General features: G+C 28.5%; 1 protein-coding gene across 4 annotated transcripts in view; it reads right to left on the bottom strand.

The window, feature by feature from the left end:
- The window catches only part of LOC129963619 (heparan sulfate glucosamine 3-O-sulfotransferase 1-like), a 160,662-nt gene that overhangs the window by 42,832 nt on the left and 97,059 nt on the right, over window positions 1–20,771 (bottom strand). For 3 of the 4 annotated variants that reach the window (XM_056078093.1, XM_056078096.1, XM_056078094.1), the window contains one exon: window positions 15,105–15,235. The gene's annotated coding sequence lies outside the window, so the exon portion shown is untranslated. Of the gene's footprint in view, window positions 1–13,234; window positions 13,310–15,104; window positions 15,236–20,771 lie in introns of those variants that run through there. The other variant, XM_056078098.1, reaches the window with a different exon arrangement.

Raw genomic sequence — 20,771 nt, 5'->3', positions numbered from 1 at the left:
GATCATCGCCACTTCAAACAAAATAAATGCCGAGAATTTCTACAAAAAGCTTTAGCCTTTTACAATTCGTATTTTACTTTAAAAGCAGTAAAAGTCGAGAGGCAGACTTTAAAGGAAAGTTTTCGCCGTACAGATGAAAATGGTCTAAGAACATAAAAGTTGGATTTTGATCTTTCTGTCACATGGAATCTGTACATTTCTCAAAAATTTATATGTTTTCATATTTTTTTGAATAAATAAACAGTGCTTGTCCCATTTTTTTAAAAGAGTGTTTTTCAAAATTCAACATTTCTAATCAAATATTAATGTGTCTGTATGCGTGTCTGCATGCTAACACTTTACAAGCCAGACTGTTTGATCAAGAAACACAAATTTGATAAAATTGTATTTTGAAAGGTGGGAATGTGCTCTTCGAAGCGATTTATAAAAAACTTTAAATAATTAAAAAATAGGCTAAATTTTTTAGTTTTTCCGCGATAACCTCAGAAAAACATTGCAACACAAAACTGATTTTTCATCGTTTCAAATATAAAATTGTCTTTTTAGTTATACCAATTTATGTACAATGCAATTTCCAGTATTTCGGCAAAGTATTTTTTTTTTGCCAAATTTTCAGCAATATAATTCATTGTTATAATGAAATTCGTACCATTTTCTTTTTTTGATCAAAAATCGAACAGCGAGATTTTCTTCCAGATTGCAAAATTTTTTTTGAGGGATCAGAAAGTGAAATCCCACTATTGCAAATGGCAACATAACATTTTAAAATAGATTATCCAGACATCAGTTTTAATGTCACTAAAATGTCATGGGATTTGACTCCATTAAAAAGTTTCATTACACAATAGAAAAAACTACAATTACAAAAATAAGAATTGAATTTGGACAGAGAGAAAAACGCACAAGCAAAAATGTTAGATAGATTTTACTATGCTAATATATTATAACTTCAGTTTTAAAATCGAATTCATCAAATATTCGTCTAAATATGGTTTAAAAGATATTGAAGAACAATTATTTATCCTCTTGTTAGTGTGGAGCGGAAAACTTAACCATGTGATGCCAGTTTAGACCTCGCCCTCGCCATCTGATCACGTTTAAAATTTATTTTGTTTCCCCTCATGTTGCTGTAAAACTGGATATTAATACAATTAAAGATTATTTTCACACTTTCACATTTTTTGAAATTGTTTGTCGAACGAGGAAATGGTCTCGAGACTGTAAAGAAAATCTGTATACCTAAATTTCATGACGAATCATACTGAATTGCATATTAATAGTCCAGTTGTTTTTATACATATAAAAACTTATATGCATATTTGCAGTTCATAATTGCTTTATTTGAAATTCTTGAATTGGGTAAAATTATATCTGCTTAAAATTTGTCATTGTAATGTAAACGATACATTTTTGTATGTTAAAGCAAGAAACAACGGTAGCTATTCCAATCAATTATTCTAATCTTATCTTAACTTACACCTTCGTATATTGAGAAATTTATTTAAAATTAAATTAAAAATTTGTATAGTTAAAGTTAGATAAAATAAATATTATTTTATCAATTATTGATCATTAAATATCAGATTTCAGAAATATTTTTCGGAGCTATTGCAAGATGCACAAGCAGTTGCTTTAGATGTCGTTCAAAGTCAGCTTTTTGTACAATTTAAGCCTGGAATGTTTTGGACAAATAATTGTACAAACAAAATTCAATTTAAATCAAAAATTATTTTTTATATATTTTAGATGTTTAAATTACAATAAATTTAGAAAATAAGTCACTAATTTTAAGAATCTTATCAAAAAATATATAGAAAAGTCATTTATAAGAGACTTCAATCTTACTGTTCATTTCCAGTAAAGATCGAATTTTATTGGATTATCTTTGACACTGACAACTGAAACCCTAAAAGTTGTCTGTGTAATGCACAATAAAACGTTAAGAACGACGTCAAAGGAATCACTGCAGATACTTGAAAACAAGATCTAATGAAGATAAAAGAAATAGATTCTTTTTTTTTTTCGAAAGAAATTCTTATTTGCTCTTTCCTGATTTTATTTCCCACAGATTTCATTTCATCAGTTGATTCAAATTGATGATTGGTTATATCATTATCTTTTTAATATTTAAAAACATTTAAGCTACTTAGGTTTAAAAAAACAAGTCTATGTTTTTTTTTACTTACTCTATATTTTTATGTGTTTTAAATAAACTGCATTAATAGAAATAAAAAAAAATGTACTTATAAAGAATCAGAATGAATCCTTTCAAGATTCTTCAATAGTCTGTACCTTTGCATTAAAATTCCTTAAATTTTTTTTCAGTCGAATAAATATTTTGAATTTAGTTATTAAAAAGAAGATTTTAACAGCTTTGCTTTTAAAAAGATAATTAATTTTTTTCCATTAAGATATTTAAGATTTGAATAAAAATGGTTTGAAAATTTCAGTCCAATCGAGTAAAAATTTGTAATTTCGCAGGATGCCCCTAATTATTTTTGTAAATTTTTAATTCATCGATTCTTTTAAAAGAAAGATATTTTGCATTAATAGCACTTAAAAGTGACAGAATAATATGTTAACATTACATTAAAAATATCAAAAACTACTTGAAGATTTCAAAATTTTTAAAACAAATGCCTACTAATAATAAAGAAAAATGTGTGTGTGTGTGTGTGTACTCAACAGACAGACCATTTAAACTATAGTTACTGAATTTGGCACATACGGACACTATAATCACAGGTATCCGAGCTGGAATTTTCCCACGCATAGTAGTGATGCTAGGTTGGCGCCAATGATTTCAAATGAACAAGATACCTTAACGCATTTTTTTCTCTGCGTTCCATTGTTGTTGTATGATGCCCGTCTTGTGAATTGTTGATGTGATTTTTTAAATTTCGCCCATGTTGTTAGAACAATTATTGAGCAAAGATAGTGAATCAAATTCTACCAAAAGTTTGGTAATTCTCAAAAGAAACAATTAAAATAATTCGTAAGAATGAGCAAGAGCTTGGAGACGATGCCATGGGAATAAGACAAATTAAAGAGGGGTCTAACTGATTTAAAAATAACCGCACATTAGTACAGAGTGATCAGTGGAAGGTTACGAATAGCTCGAAATGCGGCTGTTTTAATGAGAGTGGAAAATGTGATTCATAACAAATGTCAGACAGTGACAAAAACAAAAACAAAACACACTATTAACAAGTTTTCTGCCGACTTTGTGATCCAATTCGGCACAAATATAGCAATTGCCTCGTGACAATACTCCATCACATTCATTGCTCTTGATCCAGAATTTCTTGATGAAGTATGGATTTCCGATCGTTCGTCAACCTCCCTATTCTCCAGACATGACTCCTTGCGACTTCTGGTTTCTTTCAAAGATGAAGATGGCATTGAAAGGATCCCATTTTGTGAGTACAGAAAAAATAATGCAGAACGCTGCGGTTGAGATGAAAACCACTCCGAAAGCCTTCCAGAGATCTTTCAACAGTTGCAGAGCCGGTGTGCTAAATGTGTGGAGATGCAAGGAACCTACCCCCAACCTCGTCATGTAAAAATATTTTTTTTTTTTTGCCAAAAAGTTGATTAATTTTTATTCAGCCCTCGTTTATACTTTGAAGTGTGGGAATGTGCACCTCGAAGCGATCGTTTTGAAATTTTAATTAACCAGCTGTTGGTCCAAAGCGACTAGTTACAAATTAATGGACAATAAGCTTCACAAGTCAAAACAGTAAGACCAAAAACAGCCACAAAATCTTCAGAAATAAAAAAAAAATGTTGTCTGTAAATGTACTATTATCAAAAAGACAAATCTCCCCCACCACCACCAAAAAAAAAACTTTTCCTAGACGATTCAAAGATATTGACATTTACAGCGACAAATGGAATTAACTGAAGCGATTAATTGAAATTAAATATAACCTATATCCCCGGCGAACCAACCAATGGCCCAAGGCGATTAGTTACAAATTAATGGACGAAAAACTTCACAATTCAAAACAGTGAGTTTTACTATTATCATAAAGACAATTTTCTCTCTCTCTAAAACTTTATTCGAGACGATTGAAAGATATTGACATTTAGAACGATAAATATCAAAGAAAACATTTCTACATTAATATTCAGACGATATCGATTGATAAATACACATTATTTACATATTCCTCTTTGATAAAGTTTAGGTTCAAATTCGGAATATCGCTTGGGTTATAAACATGGCGATCTTGTTGGCCGAAACTGTTTGATGTATCTCTCGCGATACACCACAGAACGAGGTCAAAAGAAATCGAAGAGCACGGAATCCAATACTGGTTCTGAATTCGTTATCATCATTACCTCAACCCAGCCTTTCTAAATAATCAATGTTGCTAGGTTTAGGAGAAGAAAACGTTTTGTAAGGCAGAGGCGGGAAAGCAAATTTCCGCCACATTACGCCATTCTTCCGGATAAAGAATTGAATTTTCACCGATGCACGGGCACAACATCCATTCCTTTTCAAAATAAGAGGGGCATGGAAGGGTTCTGAATAATTTATTTTTACTTAAGTACGTGAGAGCCCCCTCGAACGGGGAATTACACGAAAAGAAATTAATAAAAGTGTTTTGCCTAAAAGCCGATACGAACCGAACGAGTTGTTGTTAGAAGTTTTTTAATCCGCCGAGAAGCGAGGTTTGTCAGTAAATTCGAATGCCATGAAAATAAACTACTCGTGAAGTGAAGGCAGGAAAGAGCAGGTGGGGATTTTCTGTTGCGAAAATAAACAATGAAACGGTAAATTGATTTCGAGGAAGAAAATGATTTTTTAATTGTTTTGAATCGCCTCATCATCATAAGATTAATTCTCAGCCATTACTCATCCGAAATTCGTTAATTAATTTTGTGTTTAGAAGAATGGCATTAGTGATTTTGTGAATAAACGAATCATTTAGCTATTCAAAGGTTCTCTTAATAATTGTACTTTTCTCTCCTGAATAATTGTACTAATTTTAGCGACCAGAAAAGAAGGAGTTTTATAAAAAGAAAGACAACTTTTAAAAATGCTATTGATATATCAAGATTGAAACGAATCATAACAATTTTTCTGGCATACACTATTATAGCAAGTTGAAGAAAATTCACGCAACATGTATATATTTTTACAAGTCCTGAATTTTGATTTTTCGAACTTATCAATAATTTGACTAATCAAATCAGTAAGAGCGGTCTTCCTAAAATTTCCTCGCATACTCTCTCTAATAAACTTGTCATGACATTGGCGAACAATAGTTACGAAATATTAACGCTTGACGGGAATTTATCTTTTTACTGAATATATGGTATCATCCTTGGCGAGTTGTTTTGGCGATTAATACCTGACATGCGGTTAATATTTTTCAAAAACCGAAATTTTTACTTTAGACACGTTTTTCTCAATCGATTGAAACAAAAATTTGACTCGAAACTGTACTTGTATTCACAAATTCTCATACGAAATTTGATATATTTAAGTCATTGCGTTTTTGATCTGCGCTATAGATGTTAAATCTTTGCACCGAATTTTATTTATCTTATATCTGAACAGCCGGAAAGAAGGACTTCCTCTGAATAAATTTTACTTAAAATTTGTTAGGAAAGAAAATATTTGGTGTAAAGACCGCATGCCAAATTTTAACTGTCTAGCTCAAATCATTTTTGAGTTATCTTTGTTACAGATAGACAGGCAGGCAGATGGACATTTTCCAAAAATTTGTTTTTAGGACTCAGAGAGATCTAAAATGTGAAGGTTCGTAAAAATCTCGAGTTTGAATTTTTCGAAGATTACTATATTTCCTCCGTACTACGTATACGAGAAAGTAAAGAACGTCTCTTAAGACGCCAATTCTATCCAAAAAACAATACATTTAAACTTTAATAAGAGTTTGTAATATTTGTATAATTTCAATAAGAGTTTGTAATATTTGTATAAATTCAATAAAAGTTTGTAATATTTGTATAATTTCAATAAGAGTTTGTAATATTTGTATAATTTCAATAAGAGTTTGTAATATTTGTATAATTGCAATAAGAGTTTGTAATATTTGTATAATTTCAATAAAAGTTTGTAATATTTGTATAATTTCAATAAGAGTTTGTAATATTTGTATAACTTCAATAAAAGTTTGTAATATCCACCTTCATTAAACTTTCTAAATCTAATGTATATCTTTAGATGATGGATACTTTAAAAACTTCCAATGGCTGAGCACACATATCATTTAAGCCATACGAGAAAGTTTTAAAGATGAATTTTATATAAAATTTGGTAAATAAGGTTATTGAAAACAATAAATATCAACCAGAATTGTATCAACTAATTACATGTATTTTTTTCAGCTATATATTTTTCTTTCCTATTCTGAGAAAAATTGCATTAATAATTCATTACGCTTAAGATTAAAAGGTTCCCCTTTTTTAGCCACGAGGAGTGTTTGCTTTTCAGCTTTTCTTTTCGGCACTTTTCAATCTAATCCTTAGATTTCTCTCTCTTTCTCTCTGTCTTGCTTTTGGCTCGAAGAAGAGTTCCTGGATTCCTTTCTCTTTCTTTTTTAATGCGGTTTCTACCAAGAAATAACAACACGCAGAGCAGATTTTGTAATTCATGAAAGTGAGTGGGTAAAAGAATGAATTATTTATATTTGTCACGCTGTATCAAGTTAAAAGTCGAAGCAATAAAGAAGCCAAATTCTCTCTTCTGATCACTGTTTGACTATTAAAAAAGCATTTTATGAATTACAAGCGAGGAAATTTTTTATTTATTTAAAACTATTTTATAGAATGCAATTCAATTACATGTCATTAAAGCTAATCTTAATCTTTTTACTTCTGGAGAAATAAATGATATGCAGGGGATGTTCGTTTAAATAATATAATCCTTTTAAGGGTAATGTTTGATACTTGAATTATTCGCTGAATTACCTACTATAAATTTTTAAGAGAATTTTATTAAATTGTGCTAGAGATTTTATTGCATGAACTACTATGCTGTATTTATATGTAATTAATTGTTGTAACCGCGGCTTTGTTTGTATTTATTTGTTCTACATTTATGTAAAAAGAAGTAAAATACATATATTTGTAAGTCAAATAGTTTATAGTCGTACTATATGGAAATGGAAAATTGGTAAAAGTTATGCTTAAATTTGAAAATTGTACGATAATGGAATTGATATCATTATAAAGGTAATTTGTTTACTTTTAAGATGATGTAATAATAATGGTTATGCCGTTATTTATTTAAGATGGAAATATTTAAAGTCTTTTAACCTTCAATTCATGTTCCTTAGAAGGGTGTAGAAATTTTTTAAACAGCTCAATTTGTTCTTTTAGATTTTAAAGAGCATGCGTGCTAAATCTCGTTTGAATGCACCGGGGGTATGAAATTGTATAAGGTGCAAAGAAATAAGCAAGCAGGCATTCCATTTAATATATATAGGTAATTCAATTTAATATATATAGGTAATGCTAATATATTTTTTTCTTGATTTCTAAGATCAATAAAATTCCAAACAATTCATTCCTTTTGGGTACCGTAATACCGTCAACTCAATTTTCAAGGCTAATAAATTTATGTATGCAACTGTATTGCATATATTTCTATCAAGAAAACGCCTATAACTATGCAATTATATCAATTTTGATTTACTTTTCTATCTATTCACCACTTAATTCTTAAATATTTCTCTACTAGTCAATAAATTTTAATAATGTGTAGAACTAAATTATGAGTTTGATGCTGTTTCTGCCAATTATTTGGTATCGTACTTTCATTTTTCATTTCTACAGTGCTTTAACCACATAAGAGAAATGAAATGCAGTTCTTCAAATTCTGAACTCAACGCCTTGCTTGTTCAATGAAGTGTTTGTTTTTTGAATATGCATTCATTGTTCGAATGTACAAATTATTATCGAAAGTTTGGTGGTCGGATTGTTCGTAGTCTATATTCTTCATTAATTATTCACACATTGTGACAAAGTTGAAATTTATATAAAAAGTTATAATCATATAATCTATATAAAACATAATATTCCATGTAATTTTTAAAGAGAATATCTTTATTCATTTGAAATATCGAAAATTTTATTCTAATTTGAAATCAGCTCAATTTCTGATACGATTCATGAATTATGAATGGCAACAAAATTCATGGCATACGTTATGAACGCATGATGCCGGTAACTATCATGAAATATGCAGCACCAATGTCTGAAACGTTTTTAGGGCAAAAGATATTTTGACAGTAGATTTAAAATTCAACTTACTAGAAAAAATGTAATATGAAATATAAGCTTAAAATGGAAGGAAAAATAAGAATAGAGATGAAACATATTACATAAAGAATAATAGAAAATAACCCTTTTTAATAATAAATAAAAAATCATTGGTATTCTGGTAAAAGAATATTTAAGAAAAGCTTTAGCTAATGTGTACAAATTGCGCGATTAATAACACACGATCCATAAAACAAAATTGAAGATATATGACACAATCAAATATGGCAACATCTTAAAAACTGAAAGAAAAAAAAATGAATAAATTTGATTAAAATGAATTTCAAAAAGCACTGAGCTAGATTTCTCTTTAATAACCACAATACGTGAGATTTAATTGATATTTTTATAATTAACGAAGAAAAATCCCGAAATTTATTTGAGTATAACACGCGAAGATATTTCAACTACTCAAATAACTTTTTAAATACAAATTACATGCATTATTATCGTATTCTTTTCTCCCGAATCTATGAATACATTATAACTTATTTTCTTTTGTCTCCGGAAGACTCGGATTTTATTATTAAGATTCTTAAAAATTGCAACGAAACTTCATTTTTTTTAAAAATATTTTGCTCCTTTGCATTTTTGAGATTCATTGCAAAAGTTAATTAATTGCAAAGAGTTTCGTAAATGGAGAATAACACATTCACTTTCTCACACATATGAACATAAAAATAACATGAAATAAAACAAATCAAACGAAAACGAAATATATTGCAGCAACTTTCTTTTTTTGTAAAAATCCATCTCCGCGAAACATATTGATACAGATACACTGGAACCCGATATACATATCCCGATGTCTATTTTATTTTTAGTATCTAAATTCCAGTACTTCACACCTACAAGCAAACAGCAAAAACGATGGAAAAAAGCCCCATCAAGGTTTAGCATATGTAGAATGGAAAACGTGCAAAGGATCGCATATATCCCTAGCGAATAAGCGGGAAAAAGGGTCGTTCGAGTAACAAAGCAGGTGGGTTTGTGTACAGCAAATGGGGAAAAAAAGCAACTTTAAGTAGGCGTTATTTCCCAGCCAAGCGCAAAAACAAATATAATTTTAAAAAGAAATTGTGATCTACCGGAGGAATGTTCATTCTAATATTAATAGATCAAGCTATTTATTTAAGAATGACGTGAAGAAATAATTATTTATCAAAATTTTTATTTTATTTAAAAGTTTAGGAATATAAATATTTGTTTAAGATTTAAATTTGTATTAAATCAGAAATGTAAATTTGTTTAGCGATATTATGCTAAATTAGATAGGTAAGGCAAATAGGAAATTAGTTATATTATTTTGCTTCTAAATATAATGGCAAAGACTGATAAATTAAATATAAATTGAATTTTATATTTCAACGAAAACACCCACTTTCTGCGCTTAGAAATAAAGTAATATAATTTAAAGATGCATTTTATATATAAGCATTATTTTCTCGCATATTTATTTTAAAGTATATTTTGTACGAGCTGTGTAGGTGTTTGTCTATGCTACATGCCCTGAGGTATGTAGTGATTGATTCTAAAGTGTAAATATCTAACGATTTGAGCTATGCCTTATGCAATGTGTTTTAAAATCAGTTTAAAAATAGAAAACTATTATAAGCATCTTTTGTATGATTTTGGAGGTGAAAAATACCATAGAAAAAGAAATATATGGGTAGGGAAAAGATAAAAATCCATTTATCCTCACGAAATGGCTACAGAATTTTGACAGTTATAAATGGCAACAGCAAGTCCGGATCTTTTATCTGTTCCACGAAAAAGGCAAATCTGAAGCGATCGGAAACTTTGCAAATGAGGCATACGCTTTGAAATCTGCTGTACTGACAATACAGGAACCACGAGAAAATAGCAGATGGTGTTTCCATTGTGCTATGAATGCCGAGGAAAGTCATCCCAAACAATTTTTCAGTCTTCAGTCAAACTTTCGGGAGGAAATTATCTTCCGTTTTTACCGGCAGATCCAGTTCAGCATCATTTTTTAAAGCTTTATATTTGCATTGAAAATTTCAAACTGGATTGATGGACTGAATTAACTACATGGGGAAAGAATGTAAATACCCTGTAGCATAAATATGAGAGTTTATAAGCCTTTCTAAAGATGCCTCTAGAGTGAATTTTTTGCCAAATTATTTTGCTTTTCAATTTCCGCATATTTCTTCAGGCCATACAGGAAATGACTGCAGAAAACGAAGTAATGATGTATAGAATAAAAATTTTATTAATATTTTCTCTTATCTGCAAAATGTCGGTTAAGTTGTAGTTCCACTTGAATGCACATTCTTAATTATATTTAATTATTTAAATTAAGCAAGTGTTTTAATCATAAATTATTAAAATTTGATCTGTTCCTTCCAGAAGTAAATTAATAAAAAATGCAATGCCGATAAAAATTATAAATCAAAAACTAGCATGGTATATAAATGGGATGTAAGAAGGATATTGCTCCATAAATCAGAATAATTAGCAATCACCGTGGCTCAATAGGCAGAATATCTCATTTAAGATTGGTTGGTTCGTGATTCGAATTCCAGCCACTGTGTTTTATCCAAAGACTGACATTTTTTTTATTTAAATTGCTATCTATTGTTTATCTAAGATCTGAAATATTTTAGATCTTTCTTAAATATTCAAATTGGATTGTTCTTGGACATTCTGTATGTGTATAAGAGCTGAGTCCCATCAGTAATTGGCAAGCTCTTAGTTTCGTGTTGCTGTGAGTTACTTCATTCTAATAAATCTAATTGCTAATTGCTAATCTAATAAATCTAATCTAACTAACGGTGTATTTCTTTACATCTTCGTGACAATATCATACGCCACTTTCCCTCATAATTATAACATCGATTAGTGATTTTATCAAATCACGAATAAAATTGCTTATTCTTACCAGGTAGAAATACAGTTCTTATTTGAAGAAGCATTCGTTTAATTTAATTCTCTGAAAAGAAAATCAAGCGCTTTTACATTTATATTAGAAAGAATTATCACTAGGAGCAAGATCGGGGTTACACGAAGGTGAGTTCCAAACCTCTCTCATAAGTTCTTTGATTATTGATCTCGCTGGAAGGGAAAGGAGTCGAGTCATATTGGCTTTCGGACAGCAATGTTGTGAATGAACAGCAGCAACATGTTGTCTGCTCAGTGCATATTACACATAAACTTCAATGCGTGAACAGTGAATTTTATGTACACAAACATTTTTATAAAATTAGAAGCTCTTGTAAATCTTTTTAACAATCCCAAAAATTTTAACAAAATTTTTCGTGACAAAAGTGTAAATTCACTTACATATCGAACACTCTCTTTGAATTGTGTAATAGTAATATAAAAAACTCCAATAAATTTTGAAATCCATTATATGTAGAGGCAGTGAATGTAATAGCGCAGCATAAAACATCGTGAAGTTTTATGTTAGATGCAGAAACAGTCAAAAGCAGTTAAACATCATGTAATTGAAACAGTACGTGAGTTCTTCTTTGGAATAAGTTTAATCTCAATATTAAATATAAAGGGCATTTAAATTTCAATCAATTATAATTAGAGATATTAAAAAGTAAATTACAATAACCTGAGTAAAAGCTGCAAGTTTTGTAGCAAATACAATATCCTGAAGTTCAGTTTTTATACATCTCTGCTTCTCTAACTCCTTTAATTCTACTGTTTACATATTCGCGAAATATTATGAAACTTCACTTTCTAGTTTTTATTTCTTTTTTCAAATATATTTGTTTACAGGGAAAAAATTCTGGATTCTAAAATTAACTTCGTCTAGCCCAAATAGATATCACCCAAACAGCCGAACCAACTAATTTGCATAGTTATATTTTTTGGCTTTTAATATTCCCCGTTCCGGTTTTCAGCCAAGTTAACTGTTTTATTATAAAATATTCCACAATATTCCCGAAATATTTTAAATAAACTTTCGTAACTATTATAATTTCAGGTTAAATTGAAAAAAAAAATTGTTTTCGGAGTAATTTTTTTCTATTTAAAAAGATATTCAAACATTATCCCCCCCCATAAAATAGGTTTAAAAAAAATAATAAGTGTTTATATTAGTTTTATTTTCCAGAGTTTTTGGAATAAAAAGTTTTTGATTGAGAAGTGGAATGTTATATAGGAATCAATCTGATATAATTAATCTATATATTTAAAATAACTAAAAAAAACCCCAAAAATCATTTCTTCAGATACAACCAAGGGTCAATATCACCAATTATAATATTGTATGAAAGCTCATCATCATGCATGAATACTTTATCAATGGTTGAATACTCCTCATCAAGTTACATTTGTGAGAAATAGAAACTCCATTACATTGCACATTCTCCAGAGGGAAAAATTTTAACAGATGCCCCCATTACAATGATTTCTTACATATGATTTTTTACAATTATTTTTTTTCATATGAAAACTCATGGAAAACTCATGTAAATACATTTTTACATACTACCCTCCAAATTCCTCATTTTTCAAGAAATATCGCAAAATTAAAGCATGACCAATTTCGGGAATCAGATCGATTTCGCCAATTACTGTTGCAAGCACAGTTAATCAGAATGTTCCTAGTTTATTGAGCAAGTATTATTTAACAAAATATTTTCATTAGTTGTCAAAGTTGATTGACTTCATGAAATTAAAACTATTGATGCAACAAGTGAACAGTTAGACAAGCTAAAGGCAAGTTGTTTTGACGCCCCTCCCCCTTCAATGCAGAATCATTAATTCATGGAAGGATGGTCTTTAACCCCAGAACGATTTGCAGTACTAACAGAGAGATGATTTAATGACAAAACAGGCGTATAAAAATTATCAGCTTTAAAAATTACATGTTTTATTATGTGATTTTGACTTTTAAATTATGCATTTTCAAAATGGATCGATAAATTTTGGTGAATTTCTTCGCGTACAGAAATTTTATTACCTAGATTCTTTCAATAGTTGTTGCCACATCCTTTCTGTTTGTCTTCTTCAATGACATTCACAATTCTCATAATCTAAAAAACATTATATAACTAAAGGTAATTTGGTAGTCATGATTAATTTATACATATCACATTTAGCGACGATATTATCGTATGCCTTTTTTTTTCTTCCTCCTAAACTTCAGTTACTTCTTTCCCGAGAAGATAAAATTACACGGATCATTCATCAGCGGATTGATAAGATTTGATAAATTTATAACATCATAAAAAATACGCTTTGTTTGGTCTTCCCTGGTAACATTTTCACTACTGCATTTAATCGTCGACGTGAGAAAATCATTAAGCAAACAGGTTACTCGAAACTTAATTTTTATCATCAAACACTTTTCATCAAGTCTTTCTTACTACTTGTCCCAACATGAAGCAAAAATACACAATAGCGGTCATTAAAGGAAGTTCCAGAAACAATAAATATCTTAATCGCTGCCAGACATATCCTCATTGGAATTCCTATAAATCTGAACATGTTAAATGGCGATGAAAACTCCCACGACAAGAGCCATGCTCATTATGAGTACTTAATGGGCTCTGATACACGCTCTGTGTGTTTTTCTAGACAGAAAAAACAAGCAATAAATCTGGCGATAGTGGCATAATCTCGCAGAGGTCAGAAAAGTTGGGAGTCGCTATCGCAAAAGCTGAAGATAGCTTTATAACCGCCATTTCATAAGGTCATTGGTGGCCTATCTGATTTGTGGGAATGGTGGAATCCGTGCTACCCTCTCTCCGAGAGTCATTCCGAAGCGTTTATTGCATGAACTTACCGTTATAGTCCAAGCAGATAGTCATATTATATCCCATAAATTTGTATGTAACAGAAGCGTTCTTATAGCTCCTAGTCCTTAGAAGTACTCTTGGTGTGGATTCATATGTGCGTTGGATATTCAATATCATTACTTAATGCGGACAAGCAGCTTCTATTTTATATATTACGTTTTAATAATTACAAAAAATATGCATGTATCTTTAAAAAATCAGCTTATTTTTCATCAGAAAAAAAATACGAAATAAATTTATTTATTTCGTATATCTCGGAAACGGTTCTGACGACTTGAATCAAATTATGTATATATTTAGACAGGATTTTGCCTTTTAAATTTACCTGTGTAGGTGTCTTTCCTAATAACATTTTTTTTATAACTAAATATTGATTTGCGTTTATACATGACCTACATAAGCGTATCAGAGATGGGATATAGGTTAGGGCTTCGGACTCCCAAATATTTTTCTCATATCCGATCTCACGTTTGTAATTGAATTAGACTTCGCTTATAACATTTTTTTTTCCTATTTTACAAAAAAAAAAAAAAAAAAAAAAATGCCAAGGAAGCTCGGATTTCGAGATACCAATAAAGGGAATTCTTTTATTCTTTTACTTATTTCACAAAAATTCTGCACAGAATATGTTTGTAAAATGGTTCAGTACTGTGAAACGCCTTACTAATGGAGAGGATTATGTAATTAGATAGCATTATGTCTGAATTAGATTGATATAATTTTTATATAAAAAAGAATAAAAAAATGACCTGTTTTTATGGAAGCAAATTTAAGGGTATATTTTCAAAAATACAAAAGAATTGGTTACTTCTTAAAAATATAAATATTTCACATTTTTAAAGCTAAAAAGTTATTTAAATCTTAAAAAATCGTAGATAATCCAGAAGTGCTCTTCAGTTCTTAAATAGATTTGCTACAAAAATGCCAACTTCAAGTTAATTCAGTTTCCAGTATAGCTTAAAATGTGCGCGCATACACAAAACTTACTTTGAAAGTTTTAACTTACTAATGAACAAATATTTAAGTGCTTACCTGATTTGGTAGTCGTGCTTTAATAAAAATCTTTTTTTTAGAAAGAATTTAACCGTTTGCTTTTCGTTGCGAGATTAGCAGGAGCATCAGAAAACATTTTAATTAAGTTCTATTCATACTGATTGGCAAATCTGTAAAGAGAAATAAATACATTAGACAATTAAAAAAAAGAAAAAAAAATACTTCAATATATACTAGTATTTCAGAAACACAATTAATTCTAAGACAAGGAACTTTTGACATAAACCAGATTAATATTTATCAAATTCATAAATAGATGTTGTAATGGAAAAACATTAAAAATAATTAAAAATATATTAAAATATAAATAATTATAATAAAATTTTTAATATAAAAGCTATATTAAAGATATTTTTAATAAATAAAAAAAATATTAATTTTACATAATATAAATATATGTAAAATAAACATATAAATGTTAAGATACATTAAAAAATGTACAGAATTACTTTGCTTTAGAATAAAAATTTCAAATAAAATAATGAAATTTCAGATGCCATGTAAATAAAAATAAATTTGCTACCAAAAATTTGAAGGATTTTTATTTATTTTATTATTTGAATAGCAGAAATTAGTTCTAAATAATCGTTTTTTGTTCAATAATAATCAAAATTCTAAATTTAATTTTAACAAAATAAGAGAGGAAAATAATAATAAAAAAATAAGAGAGATAAGAAAATAGCAGCTGTTACCAAACATAAGAAAATACAGTATTAATTGTATACATGTATAAATACTTTTGCAGACAGTTTTGCAAATGTAATAAATTTTACTGATTATTAATGGATAAATAAATATTGCAATGAAAATTCTCTTATGAAATTGACGTTATGGGTTTGTGGGTTTAAGGATTAAAAAATTCTATGGTAAATACAATAAATTACTTTCCCTATTTTATCAATTTATTCTATTAATGAAATTTATAAAAAGAATATTTTAAATAGACCAGTGTAGATAAGAAAGAATGATCGAGACTTCAAAATCAAAAATTCTTTGAATAAAAATCAATTTTGACACTCTGAAAGGCATTTTATCTTCAGATCACAAGACATTAAAAAATCATAATTGGGAGTTTATATTTAAGTCATTTTTTGCTACTAAATGGATAAAATATAAATTTCAGAAATGTTAATGAACAACAAACTATTAATGAAAAATTTTTGGAAATGACAGCTAATTTAGAAACAGTATTTTCATCATTAGAGCTGAAGTTATTTATCCATGTTTAGAGAATATATGGCCCATTTTGCATATTAAATTAAATTTCTTAAATATCGTTTGCCTAAATATATTTCGTCCTTTTTCCCTTTTTTTTTATTGCAATTCATGACAACATTGACCTTTTGTCAACGATTAATTTTATCAAATCCAAAGTTATTTGAATATAAAGCCATTTTGACATGCTAAACTTTATACCTAAAAATTCGCATTAATTAATCTGTTGGAAAATAGAAGATATTTTTTAAAAATCAAAACCTAGCTGAAAACGAAACAGAAAATGTATGAAGCGCTAAAATAGATAGATACTCTTAACAAATTTGAAATTTAATCATATTTATAAAGTATTCTAGATTTTTAAAGAATGTTAGAATATTTTCTCTAATTAATTGTAATTCAGTTTTCCTATACTATTGCTTTTAGCTCTTCTTACTTTCACAATTTTTGCTTTTAACTTTCCAATCTTTATAAAAGCGTTCATTCTTCTTCTTCTCATTACATTAATAAAAGCGTATTGCTAGATATTTAATGTTTTAATGTTTTTACTATTTAATCTTTACAATTCCCAACTCATTATTATAAACATTATGTAATTTTCCATTTACTTTTTAAAATTCCCCACCAGATGTCGCCTCGAAAGTAAAACCAAAATTTAATTAAATTTACGAAATTCACCGACAATTAAATTTTGAATTTATAAAAATGTTGAATTGTCGTTGTGATTATCCAACAGTAGTAAATAATGTCAAAATTCTAGTGTATTAAAAAATGAGTGAAAAATTGATAATCAAATTATCTATTTACAAAAAAAGAAAATTAATTAAAAGTATGAAATTTTTTACATGTTTTACTGATAAAAATACAATTCTTCTTCCTTTTTCGTATGCGGCATATGTTTTTAACAAAATTCCAAGAAAAGTAAAGAAGAGTAATTTGTTTAAAGCAAAACCATTTTAATTTTCGAGTTCTTCAGGCGTTTTTACATGCAATGAAAAAAAAAAAAGATTGTCAATGTCGAAACATTTAAACTCTACCTTATATCCGTGAAAAAGGACAAAGAGGACGTTTTTTTCAGCGAGATTTCTGTCAATGGTCTTAACAAACAAAAGCAGAATAGTTAGGGGTAGACAGGGGGTGATGCAACACTTGTCGGTGACAGTTCAATCAGAAACCCTCTAGGAAGTCTTGAGGGCAGTGAGAAGCAATTATAAAGCTACCGGAAGAAATGTTGGACAGGAAATGCTATTTTTATCTGTTTGTCTTGATCAAGGAGGTTGTGAGACGATAAAAAAAATTAATCAGATACTGTTCGGATATATGTCATTTCGCTAAGCAATATATATCGGCTTCTAGTAAAAACTTTAATGATACACATTAATAAGTAAGTCAGTGTTTTATTATAAAATATGCAGTTCATAACTTATAAAATATTTTTATATGTTAATTTTAATTCATTAATAAAGTCAATGTTTTATTATAAAATATGCAGTTCTTAACTTATAAAATATTTTTATATGTTAATTTTAATTCATTTAATTCATTAATTAAGTCAATGTTTTATTATAAAATATGCAGTTCTTAACGTAAAATATTTTTATATGTTAATTTTAATTCATTTAATTTTCACATTTTCAGCAATAAATTTTTTTATTTCTCAATGTACAGTTCCATATATATAAAATATTCATATATGAATATTCGTAAAGCCTTATATATCGATTTCTAGTAAAAAATTTATAAGATGCACATTAAAAAGGTTTTTTAAAGTATGTAGTTTTTAACATATAAAACATTTTATATGCTAATTTTAATTATTTTTATTTTTACATTTTTTGCAATTAAAAGTTTTATTTCAATGTTTTTATATATTTGGATACGCATATTTTATTTATGTAAATTAAATAAAATGTATATCATTACTGTCAGTTTAGGTTAAATGATTGGGAGACGCCGCATCTAGAGGACTTGCTTGAGACGACAATATAATTTAAAACTATTTCGAAAACAAGGACAACACCATAATCTGCAATCTTTTCTCCAAATATAAACGCCAATGTTTTTAAGTAGAAGAAAATTTTGAAAATTTTTGAAAAAAAAAAAAAAGATTTTCTTATTAGGATGATATTAACCACAAGATTTGATTTTCGCTGTAAAAATTTAAAACCATAAAGATACGATAGAAACCGTATAAAAAAGTGCCAATAAACAATTCAAAAGAAAAAGTTTATTGTACACACATTCATTGATTTTAACTTTTAAGCTATTTCTTAATAATCACAGCAAAACGTTAAACAAACCAATGCATATGTTAAATGTAAATGTCAAATAAATAAATGCACCCTAAACTAACAGAACTGCGTTCTTTCCTCCCTATACGAATTTCGCGGTTACTGCTACAATCTAGCGTGTTTTGTAAAGAGCAGTGGGTATAATGAGCTGCATCGGTATAAATCTTTGTCATTCTGTAATTTTCAGTCAAATAACTATATGCTATTTGTACCAATTAACGCTCTAATGAAAAAAATTATTATATATGAATTTTTATACAACTCCCTTGTTCTATAAATGTATTTAATAAAGTATTATTGATATACTAACAGATATATGATGATATCCTCAAGATAAAAAATTGTTCCACTATTCAGCGGTCAAATCTAATTGAGTTATGAAGCTTTGAATTAAACCATTTTAGATGATTTTAGATCATTTCAATGGCCAGAGCGAGGAAGATTCGAGAATCAGTTTTCTTAATGCCACCTTGCCTTTTAATGACAACAATAATCAAATTCAAAGCTTCATAATTCAATCAGTTTTGGTCGTAAAAAAATAGAACTTTTTTTAAAATTGAAAATGTTTAAATGTAAAGAATATTTTAATAAAGATAACAAATCGGGCCGGGAGTGTATAAACATTTAAACAATTTAATTTTGCTAGAAGTATATATATTGGCTTTAATATAAAAATTAATACATTACATCAATTATAGCATTTTCCGAATTGAAAATATATATATCCATTCCTAATGGTTAATATAGCTACTTGGTTACGAAAACCATGAATAGATAGATCAATAGGTGGAAAAGTTGAAGGATTTCCACATTCATAACAGATCGATAATTTTGCTGAAAACCGGACATATTTAACTAAATAAATATAATTTATTAGGATTTTGATCCACTGTGTTTGCATGAATAAACTTCTCGTACACAGATTTCTCCAAAATTTTGATACAGACTTGCAATTACGACGCAATGAATCAAATTTCATTCATATAGATTATCTTGAGCTTGAGTTATCACATTTCCAGACAGACAAATAAATTCGATTACAGAATTTTTCTTAATATATTTTATATATGTGGAAGTGGATATATTATGTGTTAACATTTTCAAATTTTTAACAATAAAAATTACCTTTTCATAATTATTAAAATTACTTAATATGCTTATTCAATTTAAATTTGTCTTCAAAGATTTAATTAAAATCCTTTGAATAACATATATTATTCATATTTAGATATATAACTCATGTTTGAGTCTGTAAAGATTTTTAAGATGCTTTTAGGTGAAACGACCGTGAAATCATACGAATTTAAAACATTTCAACCGAATAATTGAAGGGAATGTTTTGACTTTCAAAAATTCGTTCATGTTCAGATATCTATTTCATCCCACCTCTCGCTTAGAAAAAAATTAGACTTTCTTTGAGTGAAGTGAGCATGAAAAAATAAATGAAAAAAAAAAACAAACCTATTTATATACAACAAAAAAAATTAAAGGTCTTCATGTTCAGATACTTAGTTCAACTTGCTTGCGTTTTCAATTCACAAAAAACTTCCCACTTAGAGAAATCCCAACTTTTTTCGAGTGAAACGACCATAAAAATGAATTGAAAAAAAAAAATCCTTCCTTTTTATTTTCATTGAAACATTTATCTGTAATATTTTCAGAATTACCGGCTCTTTTTACCCGCCTACTCAACAGCAGAGCACTATTCTAATGCATCGACAAATTCAAAAAAAAATTTCTATGTCGCGTCATATTCAAAAGGTGCCGAACAACTGATTCGGTGAGTTAAGGAGTTATCGAGTAAACTACTAATAAGAGCATTCGAATTTTCCGTCGAATCTTCACGCCATCTGCAAGGAACAGAATGGTGTGGGAGGAATTAACTTATGAATGAAAGTGGTTCAATCCAAGTTTAGGAACATAATTCAATGAAAGATCGATATGTAAAACAAGTTTCCTCTCTAAACTATTATCAGTTATTTTGTTCAGTATATGAATTAGCAGAATGATTCGAATGTTTGGATCTGAAAGGAATATTTATTCATGGTAATATGACTTTTAATTAGTTATTTAAAAGAGTTATGTTTAGTAATATAGAATTACGAGATGTGATATTTTTAGCTTAATTAAGAAGGAGAGT

The sequence above is a fragment of the Argiope bruennichi genome, chromosome 3 (assembly GCF_947563725.1).
Source record: "Argiope bruennichi chromosome 3, qqArgBrue1.1, whole genome shotgun sequence".
Taxonomy (NCBI): Eukaryota; Metazoa; Arthropoda; class Arachnida; order Araneae; family Araneidae; genus Argiope; species Argiope bruennichi.
The sequence above is the reverse complement of the archived record's forward strand: the minus strand, read 5'-3'. Positions and strand labels throughout refer to the sequence as shown.